Below are 18,828 nucleotides of genomic sequence, written 5' to 3' on the forward strand. Positions count from 1 at the left end.
AAAGGAAAGGAAAGGAAAGGAAAGGAAAGGAAAGGAAAGGAAAGGAAAGGAAAGGAAAGGAAAGGAAAGGAAAGGAAAGGAAAAACACGAAGTTTGATTTGTGTTAGCCAGCTACTCCTGAACACAGGGCCTGTTCTGGAGTGTACTTGATATACTCAATGGCACTCCATTGAAAAAAGCTGATTTCCCCTCTCCCAGAACCTATGAAGTGCATAGGCTTCTTAGCTAGGGGAGGTATTTATCCTGTGTTCTGGGATTTTTATCTGTCTGGAACTTGTGAAGGTCTTGTGTGTGTTGTCACAGGCTGGGGGAGTTTGTGTCTGCCATATTGCACCTAGAAAAATGTTATTTGACTGATGTCATCCACCAATTGTAACCAACCCTGCTTCTTACAATCATTACTCCCCCTCTTCCACGTAGATCCTTTGGCCCTGAGTAGAGAAATATAATACAGACATTCCTTTGGGGATGACTACTCTGTCTCTCACTCTTCATGTCCTGTTGTGGGTCTCTGTGTTAGTTAACATCTCTAAAGAGGCTTCTCTGATGAGGGCTGACACAGATCGATGGGTATAGTAACATGATATTGGAAGCCCATTTTTTGCTATGTTCACTTAGCAGAATAATAGTAGTCTGTTTTTCACTAGGATCCATAAGCTGTGCTGACCCAGCTGCCTGGTCTCATTGAGAGTTTTAGCTCTGGGTCCTCACTGGACAGTCTTCACATCCAGGAAACATAGTTGTTGATTAATCCCATCACATTTGTGTCACAAGGAGGATATCTTACAACAAGGAGGATATCTTACAGACAGACAGGTCATTATTGTAGCTCACAGAGCTCCTGGTTGGGTGAGAATGAAGCTTCAACCTTGAGAACTTTTTTTTTATATTTTTAAACAAGCGATTAACTGTTCCTTGACAAAACTAAGAGACCATTCCCATATTCACAAAAAGAAAACTAAAATTTATATTCTCTCTCTCTCTCTCTCTCTCTCTCTCTCTCTTTCTTTCTTTTTCCTCTCCTTTCCTGCCTCCTCCCTCCCTCTGTCCCTTCCTTCTCCCTTCATGGTAACATTTGGATTTAAAATATATGTAAACATACACATGAAATTTAAATAAACATATGTATTTATCAGAAATATATATGTATATATCAGAAATAATGTAGAAACAGTAAAAATAATTTTTACCTCCTCCAACGCCTCCCATCCCCACTTCACGTCTTGCTTTTAAAAAATAACGATTTGCATCCAACCACCACTGCTCATGTGCTTATAAGCACAGGATGCCAACAACTGGTACACTAGCATGGACTACATCACTGAAGAAGTCAGGCAATCTAAACACAAAGTATTTATGAATGAAATCTGAAAATAATAACAATAAATTTACTTTCCTATACTATAACTATGATTGAAATCTAAAAATATCTTAAGCTTTCTTACACTGTCAATCATGGCAAAAAGAACAATGTACTTCAAGGAAATGTCATGCTGATTTTTGACTGAACACAAGCTTTTTCCTGAACCTATATGACGAGGTGTAGCAATCATGCTGGAATACTGATATGTGCAATCCTCTTCGGATGCTGCCATAACAAATCACCACACATTCTCTGGTTTAAAACAATACAAATGCAGTATTTCAGTTCTGGGTCCTAGTTACGTACATGGCTTTTACTGGGTTGAGCAATATGCTATCGGGGTTTTCTTACTTCTGAAGGCTCAAAGGAGGGAATTATTTCCTCAGCCTTTCATCCTTCTTGAACTGCATCTCTTGACTCAGGCCTGTGATCTTCCATCTTCAAAGCCAACAGAATTTCCCCTCTCTCCCCATTTTCCCATAGCCAACCATCTCTCACTCTACAGCTAAACAAAGTTATCCTTTTTGATGGATCCTAGTGAATAGGTTAGGTCAGCTTGTACAATCTCATTTCACTGTTCTTAATTAAATCATGTAGCATAACATGTTCATTGATGCTAGAAGTGAGACCATGAGTATCTTTGTAAGGGAAGTTATTCCACATTCTCCATATAGTATAATAATAATCTTTTAAATGGTCCACAAATCTCATACTTGGGTATTACTAACTATGTAACCTTGTGTGAACTTATTTAACCTTGTGAGCTTCAATTTATACATTGGATAATAAGACAGGATAATATAGAGCCTGAGGTGTTGATGTGTAAAACAGATATGTCAAGTACTTAGTACAAACTCAACAAATCATAATTACTGTTTTGCTTGCTCCCTGATGATGTTGGATAGAAGCCAGGTAGATGAAATTGGACTTCATTGGAGAATCTAAGCCCTTGAAGTCATTCTGTACTAATTTTGCCTGCTTAGATTAACTTCACAGAAGGAGAGAATTTTCTGAGAGCCTTGGTGAACAGATGATTGTTGTGTTGAATGTCACCCCTTAAAAACACAGTACCTGAAATACAGCTTTTAGTTTTCGTCTTGGTAGAAGCTGAATATAAATCAATCAAGTTTCTGATCCTTGGCATATATGTAATTTTAGGTGTTATATATTATTAACAGTAGACAAGTCTATTTACTTTAGATATCAAGAGATAAAATAAGCAGTTTAATAGTCTCCTTGTAAAGAATAGATCTCTAATGAATATTCTTCCAGAGAAAGAATAAAATACTTAGAACAACTCTATGAACAAGGCAAAGTGTTCTCTGAGTTGTGAGTTAAACATGTCACCTTCTGAAGCCAACCACTCACAATGTTACTTAAAAACACCTTCCAACCTGAAATCCTTTCATATATCCTGCCACATTATCATAACATCTTTATTTCAAGTCCATGAAAGTAAGTTGTATTATTCAAAGAAGCATTTTAAATGTATTAAATGGAAGCAACAAAAGCAAAAAAAAAACCCACTGGCTTAAACAATATACAGTTCGTTTACCTCATATAAAAGTCTTGAGGTAATAAATTTCAAGGCTAGGAAATATTCAAGGAATCTCAAAGAGCTTGAGCCATTTACTTTCCTGCTCTTCAATGCTTAGTTAGGAAGCTACTTCTTGATAGTTAGAGGATGGCAGCATGTCTGCAAGAGTGTCATTCATGTCTCATACAGGAAGAATGGCAAGAGCGAGGGGTGAAGGAACAAGAGCCTGAGGGAACATGTCAATCAACAGTGCCTCATTCACAGGACTCTAAATCTAATGATTGCCACTTGCACATCATTGGTCAAAACTACCCATGACAGCCTACATGGTAGAATTGTAACAGCTGGGAATACCGCTGCCTTGGCAAGAATCAAAATCTGTTAGTACGAATTCAGAGTATTTTATACAGGAGATCTATTCGTGTACTCTTGATTTCTAACATATGATCTTGACACAAATGATGTATATCCTCCATTTAACCCATACTACTGCCATTAGATAGACTCTATGACACTAAATGCTGCTTAAAATAGACTATGGCTCTTCTTTGCTCAATGTACATGTCCAGAGATCATTATCATAACACATAAAGGACCATTATGATTTCATTTCAACTTATTCCCCCAAGGTTTTTTTTTTTTAACTCATTCAATGCAATATTTCAATCCCAGTCCTCCAGATTAAACATGGTCTTTTCTGCTTTTATCCCTTTTGTTCTACATAGACATCTTCCTCTTATATTTTTTTTCTAGACAAGGTCCCAGCATTACTTGGGAGCCTTCATGAATAGCTCCTCATTTGTGACTGCTTACAGCAGTTTGGCAGATTTTCTTCACTGTGGTCATCTTTTTTTTGCAGCCTTTACTGACAGGTGTGCTGTTGTTTCTCTTTCCAAATGGTTCCCACTTTTAGACACTAAAAGTCCTCAAATCAGTGCCCTCTACTTTGTATGCCACATGGTGATCCCTCAATATATGTGCACAGTAATTAAAAGAATGTAGAAAAGAAGATAATAAAATAGCAGGATAAGTATTAAAGAATTATAATATTCAGATTCTACTTCCCTGCCCATAGCACCTTGATTGCCCACAATCTGCTGGATCCTGAGAGAGGAAGCCAAGCTGGATGGCTGGGAGCTAAGCATTCTCAGTTAGTTGTGAGAATGGAAGACCAGACTCTCCAAAGGCAGCTTTAGTGAGACACCTCATTTAACTGGGGGAACAAAAGGCTATTTAAACCCTTGGGCGTGAGTAGGCACTATAGAGGTGAGTGTACATCATTGGCCAGGGTCATGTTGCTAGGGATCCCTCATTTGCATAAGGAAGAATTCCAGGTGCTGCTTGATAAGAGAATGTCTCTTTAACCTAGCTACTGGGCTACATAACCACCTCAGTTAAGCAAAGATGGATGCACAGAGCTATGTGCAGGGCACAAAGGCTCTGGGTGTGTATATATGTTGATGTTGAAGGGGGACCCTACTCCTGATGATCTCATGATGAAATTTTCAGGGTTTAGACACATCTCAATCCTACTCTTGCTCAAGACCTTCTCCCACATCCATCTCACAGCTCACCAGCCTCAGCCCCACAGATTCAGATTTCTTTATATGTTGAAATATGATTGTACTGGCTGGTTTTGTGTTGACTTGACACAAGCTAGAGTCATAAGATTAAGGAGCCTCAGGTGAGAAAATGCCTTCATGAAATCCACCTTAAGTCATTTTTGTCATTGATAGTCAAGTATGGAGGGCCTAGCCCATAGACAGTAGTGCTATATCTATCTTGGATGGTCCTGGGTTCGATAAGAAGGCAGGATGATCAAGCCATGGGAAGTTAGCCAGTAAGCACCATCCCTTCATGGTCTCTGCATCAGCTTTAGTTCCTGTCCTAACTTCCTCCAAAGATGTATTATGATCTGGAAGTGTAAGATAGTAAACCCTTTCCTCCCCAACTTGCATTTTGGTCAAGGTATTTCATAGCAGCAATAGAAACACCACAAGGAACTTCCTCCTTTTCACAGGGAAAGGAGAGAGAGGGAGGGGCTCTGTGAGAGTTGGGACAGGGAAGAGAAGAGGAGGTTGTGATCAGGATATTAACTGAATAAATAGATTAATTAATGGGAATAAAAGGAACCCTAAGACAATGATAATGACTTAGAAGTTCAGGGAATATCAGAAAATAATTAGTACCATTAAAAAAAGGAAAAAGGTATGAGAGGCCAACTATTCAAAAAAAGGAATCTGCAATAAAGTCAATGCCAGGGTGTATGATGATCATGGGCTCACCCCACACACACAAACACAACACACACATAGGATTGTTTTAAGTTAACTGTCACATTTTATGTAAATCCTAATATTTCTCTTGATTACAACATTTCTGTTGACTCTGAAGTATTTATATCTGTCTTTGAGGTTCAGTTTACACTGCATTAATTTGAGCCATTAATTATTTCTTCAACTTTCATGCTAACTTACATGTCACTCTAATTCCCTGCCTCAATTCTTTAAAGATCTCATTTAATAACTCATTAGCATATATAATAGATCACATAGAATACTATGATTTACAACTTCCAACTGAATATAAACACCCAGTTACAGAGGTTCGGGGCTTTTCCCATTCCTCAGAATGTTTTCCTTTACCTCAAGGTCCAAATACTTTTAATTACATTTAACATTTTATTGGTTTTTTGTGAGTTTCACATCATGTACCCTAGTCGCACTCATCTCCCCATTCCTTCATGTCTACCCTCCATCTGTACAACCAACTCATCAAAGAAATAAAAACTAAAACAAAAAAATAAACAAAATGGAAAATCATCTTGTCATAGATGCTGTCGTGTGTCATAGTGAGTCCCACAGAATACCCTTTTGACCATACGTGTTTACTTGCAAATGTTCATTGCAATGAGTCATTCGTCTGGTTCATGGCCTCTGGCTTCTGCTATTCTATCAATACTGGATCCTCACCAAGGCTTCTCTCAAATGTCCTATTGTTGCCCTGTGTCATGGGGACCTTGCCACTTTGGATCTGTAGGACCAGTCCTTTCAGCACTCCAGCAGTTTATAGATGAGGTAGACCTTGGGCTGGGCCAACTTAAAGCCCTGGATCTAGGCCTAGGTTGTAGCTGAGTTGTTCAGCCTGCCAGGTCTCCCACAGTCATAATACCAGGTGGAGCTTTCTAGCACTGGTCCTGTTAGCTCACCCAATGTCATGCCCAGTGAAGGGCAGACCCAGCTATCCAGCTCTCATGCCCACAGATCAGCTAATCCACATACACACCACCACAGCCAGCTCTACTGTGTTGCTCAGTTGAAGTGTAGGACCCACTCTCCTGAGAACTACAGCTGGCAAAGATCTGGGCGAGCTCTCCCACTCAACTCTCCTGATGTCAGGGCTGGCTTTCTGTTCTGCCCTAAACGGCAAGGTGCCAGCAGGGCCATCTCTTCTGCACCCATGCTACTTCATTGCAGACAAGTAGCACGGCCAGCTCACCTCCCCTATCCTCCATGTTCCCTATCCCCTCACCTCCTGCCTTCACCTCTACCACCAGAGCCAGCTCTACTGTTCTGCCCAGGCAAAAGCTGGAGCCAGCATTCCAGAGTGCCACACCCAGTGAGGAGCAAACCAATTCTACGCAGTCCTTGGACATCAACATGGTCCTAGGCGGCAGCCCAGACTAGGAACATCCTCATGGTCTTTAGTGGTAATATTAGCCAAAGATAGCAACACAGATCCCTACTGCTACACGGCCATGTACCCAGTTATGGCCTTCAGTGGCAGCTTTGGCTGGGATTTCACCATGGTCTCAGATGGCAGGGAAGACTACCCTCATCAGGCTATTCCGCTCTATGCTTGAGTATCCAGTTCCACCTCTTCATAATGCTCAAAGTCTTCTATTTCTCTTTCTTTCCCAGATCTTCACCATGTACTTGTGCATTGTAATGGCTTCCTCTATAGGTATGCCACATGGCTGGTGGGCCTCTGGATATATTTCCTGACACGAACCGTGTCCACTTTTTCCTTTAATGTACAAGGTAGAAGATGACTTTTCTTAAAGCTTTGATACTTTGATTTGCCTTGATGAGGACATTATTTTCAATAGCTGTAAGTGATTTGTGATAAAAAAGCAAATTTCTACCCAAAATGATTACTAGTTATGATTATAAATAGTAAAAGTGGCCCCATATCACTACCTTAATATAAAGTTGTCATTAGAAATCTGGGCAAAAGTTTGGATTATATGAGAAAAAAATGAGTTCAGAGTCTTGCAACAGAAGCTTTGCAGTTTTATGAGGTCCCATTTGTCCATTCTTGGTCTTTGAGAGCAAGCCATTGGTGTTCTGTTCAGGAACTTTTATCCTGTGCCCATGTGTTCCAGGCTTTTCCCCAATTTCTCTTCTATTAGTTTCAGTGTAGCTGGTTTTAGGTGGAGGTCCTTGATCCACTTGGAATTGTTTATCAGGTTTAGGAGTTCTCTGGTGGAAGTTTTGGGGTCACTTAAATATACTCTCATATCATCTGCAAATAGTGAGATTTTGACTTCTTCCTTTCCAATTTGTAACCATTTGACTTTTTTTTGTTGTTGTCTAATTGCTCTGGCTAGGACTTCCAGTACTAAACTGAATAGGTAGGGAGAGAATGGGCAGCCTTGCCTAGTCCCTGATTTTAGTGGGATTGCTTCAAGTTTCTCTCCATTTAGTTTGATGCTGGCTACTGGTTTGCTGTATATTGCTTTTACTATGTTTAGGTATGGACCTTAAATTCCTGATCTTCCCAAGACTTTTATCATGAAGGGGTGTTGAATTTTGTCAAATGCTTTCTCAGCATCTAGTGAGATGATCATGTGGTTTTTTTTTCTTTGAGTTTGTTTATATAGTGGATTACATTGATGGATTTCCATATATTGAACCAACCCTGCATTCCTGGGATAAAGCCTACTTGATCATGACGGACAGAGTCTTGCAACAAATTTTTAAAGACTTGCATTCTGTTTGAAGATGTCTGAATTTGCTTATGAACAATAAGCATTATTTTCTTCATCTGTGAAAAGATACTGCTCATTTCCAATATTTGTTGTGCTTTCACTATAATTGTATAATATTCTAAGCATGCAGCTCTATCAGTAAAAAAAATAAAATAAAATACAAAGGACTACCCCTTCAAAGGAGTTTGGACCTTCATTAGGTTAACCACTGTGTCTATTCCATATGGTTCTGATTAATCTGTAAGCAATCACTTAAGTATTGCAAAGCACAATAATGAACATTTATACTATTGACTACATTCATATAAATTTACTAGTTACTACATTTATAAAATGCACTATTATTTACATGTATATATGTTTATACTATTATTGTTGCACTAAAACTAATCTGAACCCCGATCAAAGTAGTGTGACCAATAATTACAGAGTTCTAGACCCCCTAAGGATAAAAATAATGAAAGCTTACCTTGAGTCCTCCAACTAAATATATATCTGTTGGAAATCTATTACATATCAAGTATTAAGACCCTGAGATACTAAAGAGATCAAAGAGAAAAGCACTCCAAAGTTGTTAGAAAATTTTCCTTATCTAAAGCACAAGGTTCCTATTTTATCTGTGAGAAGACTTGTCTCTATGAGCTGGACTACATGTCAAACAATGATCAACTCTTGAGCTATATCCTGTAAATTGTAGTTTTTGACATGTCTTCCAGCATCCATTTACTGCAATTACTTCCCAAAATAGACCAATTTTCAGTATCAAGTATTAGCAACTCCACTAAATGAGAAGCCTATTCTACTGACACAAACTTGATGAACTACAAATTATAGGACATATATTACACAAAATACAGTTAAAAGAAATTTTGTCACACAGAATGCTTACTTACCATAAAAAAGTCTTATCCTCGAATGTCACTGAGTGGCTGGGTGATTTATGGTTCTTACCACAACCTCATCATGATCTATTGGAATATGGCCACTCCATTGTTTTAAAAACCAACTTGTAGTACATAAGCTTCTCAGTCTAAATAAGTCTACCAAAAACCATATGGTTTATAGCATACAGCTATTGTCTACCATTCCATTCCAAACCATTACCAAAAAAAAAAAATGTTGAACTGTAAAATTTAAGCCAAACAAACAAATATGTTTTGTTTCCAGACAACCAACTTTCCCAGGATCCTTCCTTATTATGAAAACAACTTTTTAAATTAATCATGAAACTTTTTCTAACAAATTCTAAGTTTACAGTGTGCTCAGAATGTGCTTCTGTATATTCAACTTTATTTTGACAATTATACAAATGTCACATGGTTTAAAAAGTTACAGACTTTCATTCCAAGAACACAAAATCCCTAAACTTCCAATTCCTGAATCTTTCACTTTAAAGGTTCCTCAGATAATTTTAGGTACATTTATGCTGAGATGGAATTCTGAGTTCTGGAATAATAGCCAGCTCCCACTTTCGCAGTGAATGGCTTTAAATCTTTTAATTTCATATGAGTTATATATAAATACATATTTTCCTCATATATATAATTTCATGAGTTTATGTATAAATGCATACTTTCCTCATCTATACTGGTCATTGTATTTTTGAACAGTTTTGGTGTAAATTCTGTCCTCATGTAATTTGTTATTTCATTATTTCTAGCCTTAAAAAGTGCTTTGGATTTTCTTATTGAATAATCTACCAAAGTCATAACTATGAACTCAGTATTATTGATTGCTTTGTGCGATATTTTTATAATTTTATAATTGTATCTTTTAGTAATTTATATATAATCATAAATATAATATATTATATGAATATATAATTATATAATATATGATTATATGATTAATTATATCTTCTTGTAACTTTAAGAGATAGAATTTTGAATCTACTATAGTTCTCTAGTGTTCAGAGGGCAAATAAGCAATTTGACTACTTATTCATCTCAGTTCATCCTCAACAACAAAACCTCTGATGAGATTCTGTTGTAAAAGTCAAATTATCAGGAAAATTATGGACATCTATCCTGAATAATACTTCTTAAGGTTTACAGTTACCAGATAAAGTCCTCTGGCAAACCAAGCACCCACGTTCCTCCTTACATTAACTAGCCTTCCTTTTGCTTAGCTACACACGGAAGTCTCAGGCAGGCTCGACTAGCCTCTCTAACAGTACTTGCTGACAGTCTTATTTAGAGTGGTTAACACAACCTGTTGGAGACTGACACCCTTTCACCAGCTAGAGGGTGAGTCACACACTGATTACCTACTGGGACTTGTTTCCTCATGAGGACAGTGTTATTTCACCATTTAATTCTTTTTATTGTTATCTTTAATCTCTTTTTTTTTACAGTGCAGTCATTATCACCCTCCTGATACTCCCTCTGACTGTTCTTCATCCCATACCTCCTCTCCATCTCCAAGACGATGTCCTTACCCCACTAAACCTCCCCACAACTAAAAACACCATTTGCTTCTTTACACATCTATGTCTCCTTTTGGGTCCCTCTGCCTTTTATCTGTTATAACACTAACACCTTCAGTGTTTTCCCTATGCACATTGAGATTCAGTAGATCTATGATGATTTTCATTCCACGGTAAATATATTTATAAAAACTCACTGGGAAAGGGAGACAGTCTTGTGGGTAAAATTCTTTCAGAACAAGGATGAGTTTGCATCCTCCTACCAATATAAAAAGCTGACTATGTTCACAAATTCCTATAAACTCTAAAACATAGGACAGTAATGGAGGAAAAAAATCAAATGTTCACCTCTGCCCTCTTAGCGCATGTACAAACATGACCACACACAGTTATACTTGCATATGAACACATGTACAAATAAATAAATAAATTCTAATACAAGAAAGTTTATAATATGTGCTGCCATCCTATTCACTTTTTCTTTGTTGTAAAAGAATTCCTTCATTGAATCATTTCTGTTTAGAAAACATCATTTTTAGGCTCTTTTTAAATAGTACATCTTCTGAATACAATTTCTCTTAGCTGCCTGTTAAGCTTCATTGTTACCCAAGTCTTTCAAGTTCTGGGAATATAATAAAAAGAAATGAAGTCCTTCTTCACCTATAAATCTTCTCTGCAACTTGTGGTGGAACCTTTGTATGACGTTAACCAAAATGATGGCTGATGGGGCCAGAATTTAAACTTGGAGGCTCTCCAGAAGCACCCTGAAAAGTAGGAGCCATTATTGAAGAATGACTTGGCTCATCAATTGTAGGTTTTATGTTGCAGATCATATATTGGTACCTGATTTTATACTAGGGTCTCTCTATTTATGTATGCATAAGTAATACAATGTAACTAGAAAAACCGTTCACTAAGACTGACATGGGAGGGTGGAGAAAATATACTTACTAACTCCCTTTTCAATTGCTGCTGAGGCTTCAGTCTTTCAAGTGCTATTGACTTCATAAACAAAATGAAATGTGACTTTAAGTGCAGCTTTTCAGACAGAGGCCAAATAAAATAAGGCTCAGTGTTAAGTGTCTCTACTAAGCTGATAGGTCACTCCGGCTATAAGTAGTGTTGAAGGAGAAAATCTTACTACATCCTAATAGAACAGAAAGTGTTCTTAAAAATAACAACCATTTCATTATTTTTCTTTCCTCAGACATTGTGAGAATGTAAAGATGACAAAGAAAATCTATCCAAATCCAAAGCATTCCTCAGAATCCTTGCATCTTGGAAGAATGGCAGTAAGGAGTGTCGCAGGCTGGGGCAGTATGCATGAACATTTCGAAATCATGAAAAGCATATAGATAGGGACTCGGAGATGGCTCAGTCAGCAAAATGCTTGTCTTGCAAGCAATGGTGGACAGTTCAGGAGGAACTACTTCTAAGACTGTAATTTTGAATTCATATAAGAAGGTAGAAATAAATCTATCTAGACACACAGACAGAGAGACAGAGAGACAGAGAGACAGAGAGATGGACCCTCACTCTCTTCCAGAATTCACAGCATATTATTCAGTTGATATCCACAGTAACAAAAGCTGGAGTTTATTTGTTGCGCTTTCCCAGTGTTTCTGGTCTCCCTGACTGACTGCAAAAGCTGCTGGATAAAGTAAAAGCTCTTCTTCCAGTATGTGTCAACTGACTTGACTAACTGTCTCTTTGGCTCATTAAATTATTCTGAGTTTCACTGAGAAGGTACAAAGTCACACGTGCTTGTACTTCTTGTGCCCCTGTGAGAACCCTTTCATTAAAAAATCAAGGTGAGAAACCAGCATTATTAGATTAATGGACTGTGCAGTGGCCCTGCGAGGAATAAGTAATTATATTAAGTAAGCCATAGCAACTCAGCCTTATGAAAGAGCCCATGATTGAGAATTTGTAAGACCTGTGTTATAAATAATTAATTTTGTAAGCTTCTCTGTATATTTATTACCTAAAAATATATTATTTTCCGTCTTGTTAAAAAATGCTAATTATCAGTATATTGAAACCTGAATGTTTATACACTCTGTTAATGAAATTGGATACTCTTATAAAAGTAATATAATAAAAGTAACTGGGAAAAAATACAGATCACGCTAAACAATACAGTTAGCATTTTGACATTCTTCATTTTGTTCCTCACAGTATTATGCATTCAACTCTATGCTGAAATTTTATTTCACATTAAAAATTAAGTATTCCCCATTGATATAGAATGCTGTAGTTGCTATTTTTAATTTCAAGGATGTACATTCCATAAATGTGACATGATTTGCTTAACCATCCCTTAGTTTGAGATTTAAATTATTTATATTCCTTAAAATTATGCCCTGAACGATTGAAGGAGCAAAGGGGTCAAGGATCCCACAAGAAAACATACAGAATCTACTAACCTGGACCCATAGGGGACGCACAAAGACTGAGTTGCCAAAGAAAGATCACGTGTGGGATGGACCTAGACACTTAACACATAGGCAACAGTTGTGCCATTAGGTCCTCATGTGGGACTCCTAACAGTAGGAGCAGGGGCTATCTCTGCCTTTGGATCCTTTCCCCTACCTGGACTGCCTATCCCAGCCGCAATAGGAAAAGATGCACCGAGTCCTACTGCAACTTGATATGCCGAGGTGGGTTGATATCTCTGAGGACGAAAGAAGGATTGGAGGATAAGGCTGGGGGAAGTGAGAAGGAAGGACTTGGAGGAGAAAAAGGAGAGGAAGATATAGTAGGGATGTAAAGTAAACCTTTAAAAGGTGCTTTATGGATATAGGTGTAGGCCGGCATGTCTTTGGGATAGAGAGCGAGAAGTCTATCTTCGGGTTGGAACATTTGCGGTATTGACCAGCTAGGAGAGAGTTTTAAATGGATGATGTTGAAAAAGAACAAGAATATTTTTGTTCACAAATGTGCCCAGTGCCACCCTGTGGAAAAGAGAGGCAAGTATAAGACTGGTCCAAATCTCCATGGTCTGCTTGAGCGGAACACAGGTCAGGTCGCTTGATTATCCTACACAGATGCCGACAAGAACAAAGGCATCAGCTGGGGAGAGGATACCCTGATGCAGTATTTGGAAAATTCCTAAAATTACATCACCAGAACAAAAATTAATTCGCTGGAATTAAAAAGAAGGGAGAAAAGGCAGACCTAGTTGTTTATCTTTTAAAAGCTATTCATCAGTACTTCCACTGCCTTATTATGAAACAAATGTCTCATGGCTTTTAATGTATACAATTATTTAATCCATACATTAAAATTCAGATCATGAATGGCTAACAATGTTTGTGATGCATAGTCCTGTTTTAAGGAAAATTGGCTTGTAGTAAAGTGAATATGATCTTTTTTTAAAGTAACAATTCCAGCTGTATACATGCTATCACTGCTTGCCCTTTCCCAAGATAGGATTGGACTTAATCAGTAATGTTTTACTTTCCACAAAAATGGGAGGGTGTCATCTCAAACATATTAAATGATCTTATACTGAGATTTATATAACTGGTCATATAAAAGTTTAAACAATGGAAAAATTCTATCACTCTCTCATAAACAAAAAAGCATACCTGTGAATCAGTTTGTGCCTACTGGCCTGTTACAGGCAATAACTAAATGTCAGAAGTAACTGTCTTGAAGCACTGTTCTTGACAGTGCAGTTTTAATTACAATTCCCTATGTCAAGGATGCTGCCTTTTACCACTAAAAGGCACTTATTGTAATTTATGTATGCTATCAAATAAAGATTAATATTTCTTTATTTAAAAAAAGTGTTCTATGGAAAGAGCTGCACTCATGGAAAAAAGTTATGAGGAATAAAATAATTTTTTAAGTAGACACAAAACCTGACATCAACACCATAGCTAATGACAGACCTCATGTATAGCACATACAGGCCCTGAGTTCAATGTCTAGAACTACAGTGTAAGTCAAATTCTGCAAGAAAGAACAATGTAAGTGCATACTCCTGGACAATGTATTATAATGGAAACATTACACTATTTAATAATTTCTATTATTATTACTATTATTATTATTATAAAATATTATTAGAGATTTTAGATTTTTAATGCAGTACCTTCATGGCTGTAAGTTCCTACATATGTTGAACTACCTAATTAAGAAATAGTTTCGGGGGCTAGAGAGATGGATCAGCAGTTAGGAGCACTGATTGCTCTGCCAGAAGTCCTGAGTTCAATTCCCAGCAACCACATAGTGGCTCACTAGTAACCATCTGTAATGGGTTTCAGATGCACTCTTCTAGTGTGTGTCTGAAGACAGCTGCAATCAACTAATAAAAATAAAAAATAAATAATCATAAATAATCTTTAAAAAAGAAATAATTTCAGAGACAGAATCACTATGTCCAACATCACAAGGGTTTTTAAGGTAATTTGAACACTAAATATCAATCTTAATTATTTTTCTGATTGTGAAGGGATTTTTTTTTTACATGTATACTCATTTTTAAACTGAAAACACATGAACTGTAAGAAAGAAACCAGTTTTAATCTTTTAAATGAGCAATGAAACATTGTTAACATTTTGTTATGTATAATTCTGAAGGGTTCTTTTTTATGGTCCTATATAACAAGGACTTGTATGATCCTTTGTATAACATGTGGAGCATCACAAAGTGTAAAATCTACCCATTGTCCACCAAACCAAACTTAGTGGTTCTAGAACTAAATTCAATCAAGCTATGTACCTACTAATGCTACTTTTCTTCAATCAAGTTAACTTTGGGTCATAGCACACTACCTGTCCACATATTGTTCTGCTTTGTTCAAAAAATTATAGAAACCAAGGAAGAGTGAAGGCTGAGGGAGGTTGTAGGGAAGAGGGGTTGAACATGGTGGGTATGCATTATGAACATGTACAAACATGTCTATTAGCTTCAAAAATGCATTAAATGTCATAGGAGATATTCAGAGAAAATGATTGGTGGATAGATATGATAGACAGATGATAAATAGGCAGATAGATAGATAGATAGATAGATAGATAGATAGATAGATAGATGATAGATGGATGATAGGAAGAAAGAACGAAAGAAAGAAAGAGAGAGAGAGAGGGAGGGAGGGAGGGAGGGAGGGAGGGAGGAAGGAAGGAAGGAAGGAAGGAAGGAAGGAAGGAAGGAAGGAAGGAAGGAAGATCAAAAAGGGAAAGTACAAATAGATAGTGGGAGTCCACACTAGCATTATGGCAGTTCAGTGCTATATTTCAAAAGTTAGTATTTTAGTTTCTCTCTTTTGGCAGTAGAAATGCAAAGTGATATTCAAAACAGAACAGAGAAAAGCAGTAACAGGATTCCGTAATGCACCTGAAGTTCCAATGTGTTTGTACTCATATAGCCTTCTGTAAGTCACAGAGAAATATTACTAGGGTGACTGGTGGTTTGTCAACTTCAGACATAAACATAAGATTGGCTCACAGTTCCTGTTAGAGTCACTTTTATGCAGATGGTGAAAATTATAAGGCTCATGATTATTAAGAAATTAATGTCTTTTTTGGAAAAATATATCTGTATTTTCTCAAGCAACAACATTGCCAACTTCTCTGAATCTAAGTCTTTTACATTATAAAGTTGATTTGTCAAATAATTCAACTCATTCTTGTATAGAAATAACGTGACCCTTATTACACAATTGAAAAGCATTCATTTTAGATTAAATTTCAAAAGCATTTTCAAAGGGCTAAATTAATTTGTTTGAGATATTACTAGAGGATAGAACTTCTATTTTCTATGTACTATCCTGACATTCTTTTCTTAGAAAAATATTAGAAGTTTCTAGTTTCCTGTTTTCCACATTCATTAGTAATTGATGCTATAACTATAGGAAAATATAGAAATGATTGCTGTTGATTAAGCAGCAGACTGTAGCACAACTGAACCCTGTCTAGTTTCAAGTGCATCATTTTTCTTTTACCATTAAACACTGAAGAAAAAGGAGCCAGGTCATCATTTTTCTTACCCTTGAGTATTTTTGTATGCATTTGCTATGTTGGAATAGAAAAATTTATGTCTGTAATCTTACTTCACTGTTCCTTCCCTTAATAATCTTTCTCAAATTAAAAAAAAAAGTAATTCAGAAACAAATATGTGATGTTACTGTGTGTAACGGCCGTTTCTTTTGTAACGGCTGATTCTGCTACTTTGTAATGGCCTGTTCTGTTGTTCTGGTCTGCAGGTCAGGGTCTAGCAAGAGAGAGAGTGGGGACAGAGGAAGGGCAAAAGAGGGGCAGAGACGCAAAAGATAGATACAAGACAGAGTGTGGTCGAGTCTCTTCAAGTCTCTTCTTTATTCTCCTCTAGTCTCTTATAGTCTCCTATATTCTCCTACATAAAAAGGAAATCCTGGGTATTTATACCCTTTACCACGTGACTTCCCCTCACGCACAAGCTCAACTGAAGGCACTACATCATGTGCCTTGTAGCCATGGATACCAGGTGCACCTTGTAGCTGGGGGCACTAAACAGTGTAACAAGATATTTATCAGAGTGTGCTCAGCTGTTGTAGGCTGTTGAAAACAAGTCTCTTGTCAGGGTATATGGCTAGAGATGGCTGTAAAGATGATAGCCGCTTTCAGCTAAGAGTCGGCTCCCAACAACTGTGCAGACATTATTCTGTTTTACTTATGGGCAACATCATTTGATAACAGGATATCTCTGAGGGTAACAGGGGTCATAGCTTCTCCTTTAAGTAGTAAGAAAGCTAAGACTCAGAGTCAGCAAACCCCACAAAGTCACACAAGAAAGCATTAAAATCAGAACCTGGATTCTTCCCATTCAAACTCTCAGTGGTGCTCACCTCCAAAGCAGAACATCCATTAAATGCAACAGCATCATTCTAAATTATGCAAATCAAAATATCTAATTAGAAAACTGAAAACTGATACATGGCATATGATAAACATTCCATAAATATTAATCTTGGTGATAATTTCTTATAGGAACAAGGGAACATATATGTCATTTTCCTCATCTAGTTGAAATAAAGTGTTGAGCCTTCACTTAATGTGTAATGATTTTCTGTTTAAATCGCTGTAACTTACATAATTTTTTTAATCATAAAGGCAGAGAAAAGTACAAAGAATGATTAGTGTAAAGCATTTGTTCCTCTTTCCTACTCAAATAAATTCAAAGTTATATGCATTACCTCACTTATGGAAAGATTTTCTCTAACAAATGAATAAACATGTTTGAGGCAGATTTGGCCCCCTCCTCCTAATGCTACACTTCTCTTAATCCCCTCTCTCACAAGACTTAAACCACATAATTTATGTGATACATACTTTTGGTCCATCTTTTGCAAGTATTCTTTAACTGTGCTGGTCATTTGAACTCACTGACAATGAGATATTCTTGGTAAAGTTCAAGTAAGATTTTGAGACCCAGATAAGGCAAAAGCCAAGAAAAACTAGCTGTAGCTATATCGATTAATAAATCACAAAAACAACAATGATAAAATGACTTTTGGTCCATCTTTAATTTATATGCATATGCACATATATACATAATCATCTATATACCCATGATAAATATGATTTGAGTTTTGCATATGTTTTAATCTTCCATAAATCATGGTACACTGAGCTCGTTACAGTTACACTATTTTTGTTTAAAATCTGTGGCTTTTCTGCATACTAAAATGTTTGACTTTATGACTATTATAATATATTTTATTAATCCATTCTCTCACTGATGAACAATTAGGATCTTCCATATTTTATGTAACACTCGTATCTAGTTGACTGAAGAGGTTTTACTCATTGCGTGAGTAAATGCATAAGGATACATGTAGCTATTAGCCTACTCTGTCTCCTGCATCTTCCATCTTGATCAAGAACCAGAAGAGGGAAGGGACAGGATATGAACACAGAGTCTCCTTGAATCTCCTAGGCTATATTCAACACAGATTTCATCTGTGTAGGAATGGTAATGGTAAGCTGAAGTGAGCAACACTCATTAACCATCGATTCTGCTCTACTTAAGTGGCATCCACATGGTTATAATAACCTATGAAATGAAATCAATCAAACCCTATACAATGTAACAGATCACTTGGGCATGTTATCTGTTAGGTCTAGTCTGGCTCCAGTGATATATTTACAGCTAGTAGTGCATATGTCTTTCTCTAGTCAGACACATCACTTGTCATTCAGGTAAGACTATTCAGCATTCATTCAGTGTCTAGTGTCTCCTACCCAGGAACCTGAAGAAAAGTATTTTCAAGTTTTTGTTTTGTTTTGTTTTGCACCTGATAGTCTATCTCTAATAGTTCATCTTTTTCTGATATGCCAATCAAGACCTCCAGCTGGAAAGTGACTAGTCTGACTCTCTAAGTCTCAGACACCCAAGCCAATGACTCATGGGATATCACAGGGATAGCTTTTCTTCACAAATATCACATCTCTGAAACAGCTATGGTGCTCACCTCTCTGACCTCTTATTATACTAACTTGGGTTATGATAATTAAGGAGCAGTTAT

General features: G+C 37.0%; 1 protein-coding gene and 1 pseudogene across 2 annotated transcripts in view; both read left to right on the plus strand.

Moving 5' to 3' along the window:
• Galntl6 (polypeptide N-acetylgalactosaminyltransferase like 6) overlaps positions 1 to 18,828 on the plus strand; it is a 984,872-nt gene that overhangs the window by 749,504 nt on the left and 216,540 nt on the right. The window lies entirely within an intron of this gene.
• Positions 13,218 to 13,570, plus strand: LOC114612754 (annotated as a pseudogene).

Source organism: Grammomys surdaster, unplaced genomic scaffold (genome assembly GCF_004785775.1).
Source record: "Grammomys surdaster isolate TR1022 unplaced genomic scaffold, NIH_TR_1.0 126182, whole genome shotgun sequence".
NCBI lineage: Eukaryota > Metazoa > Chordata > Mammalia > Rodentia > Muridae > Grammomys > Grammomys surdaster.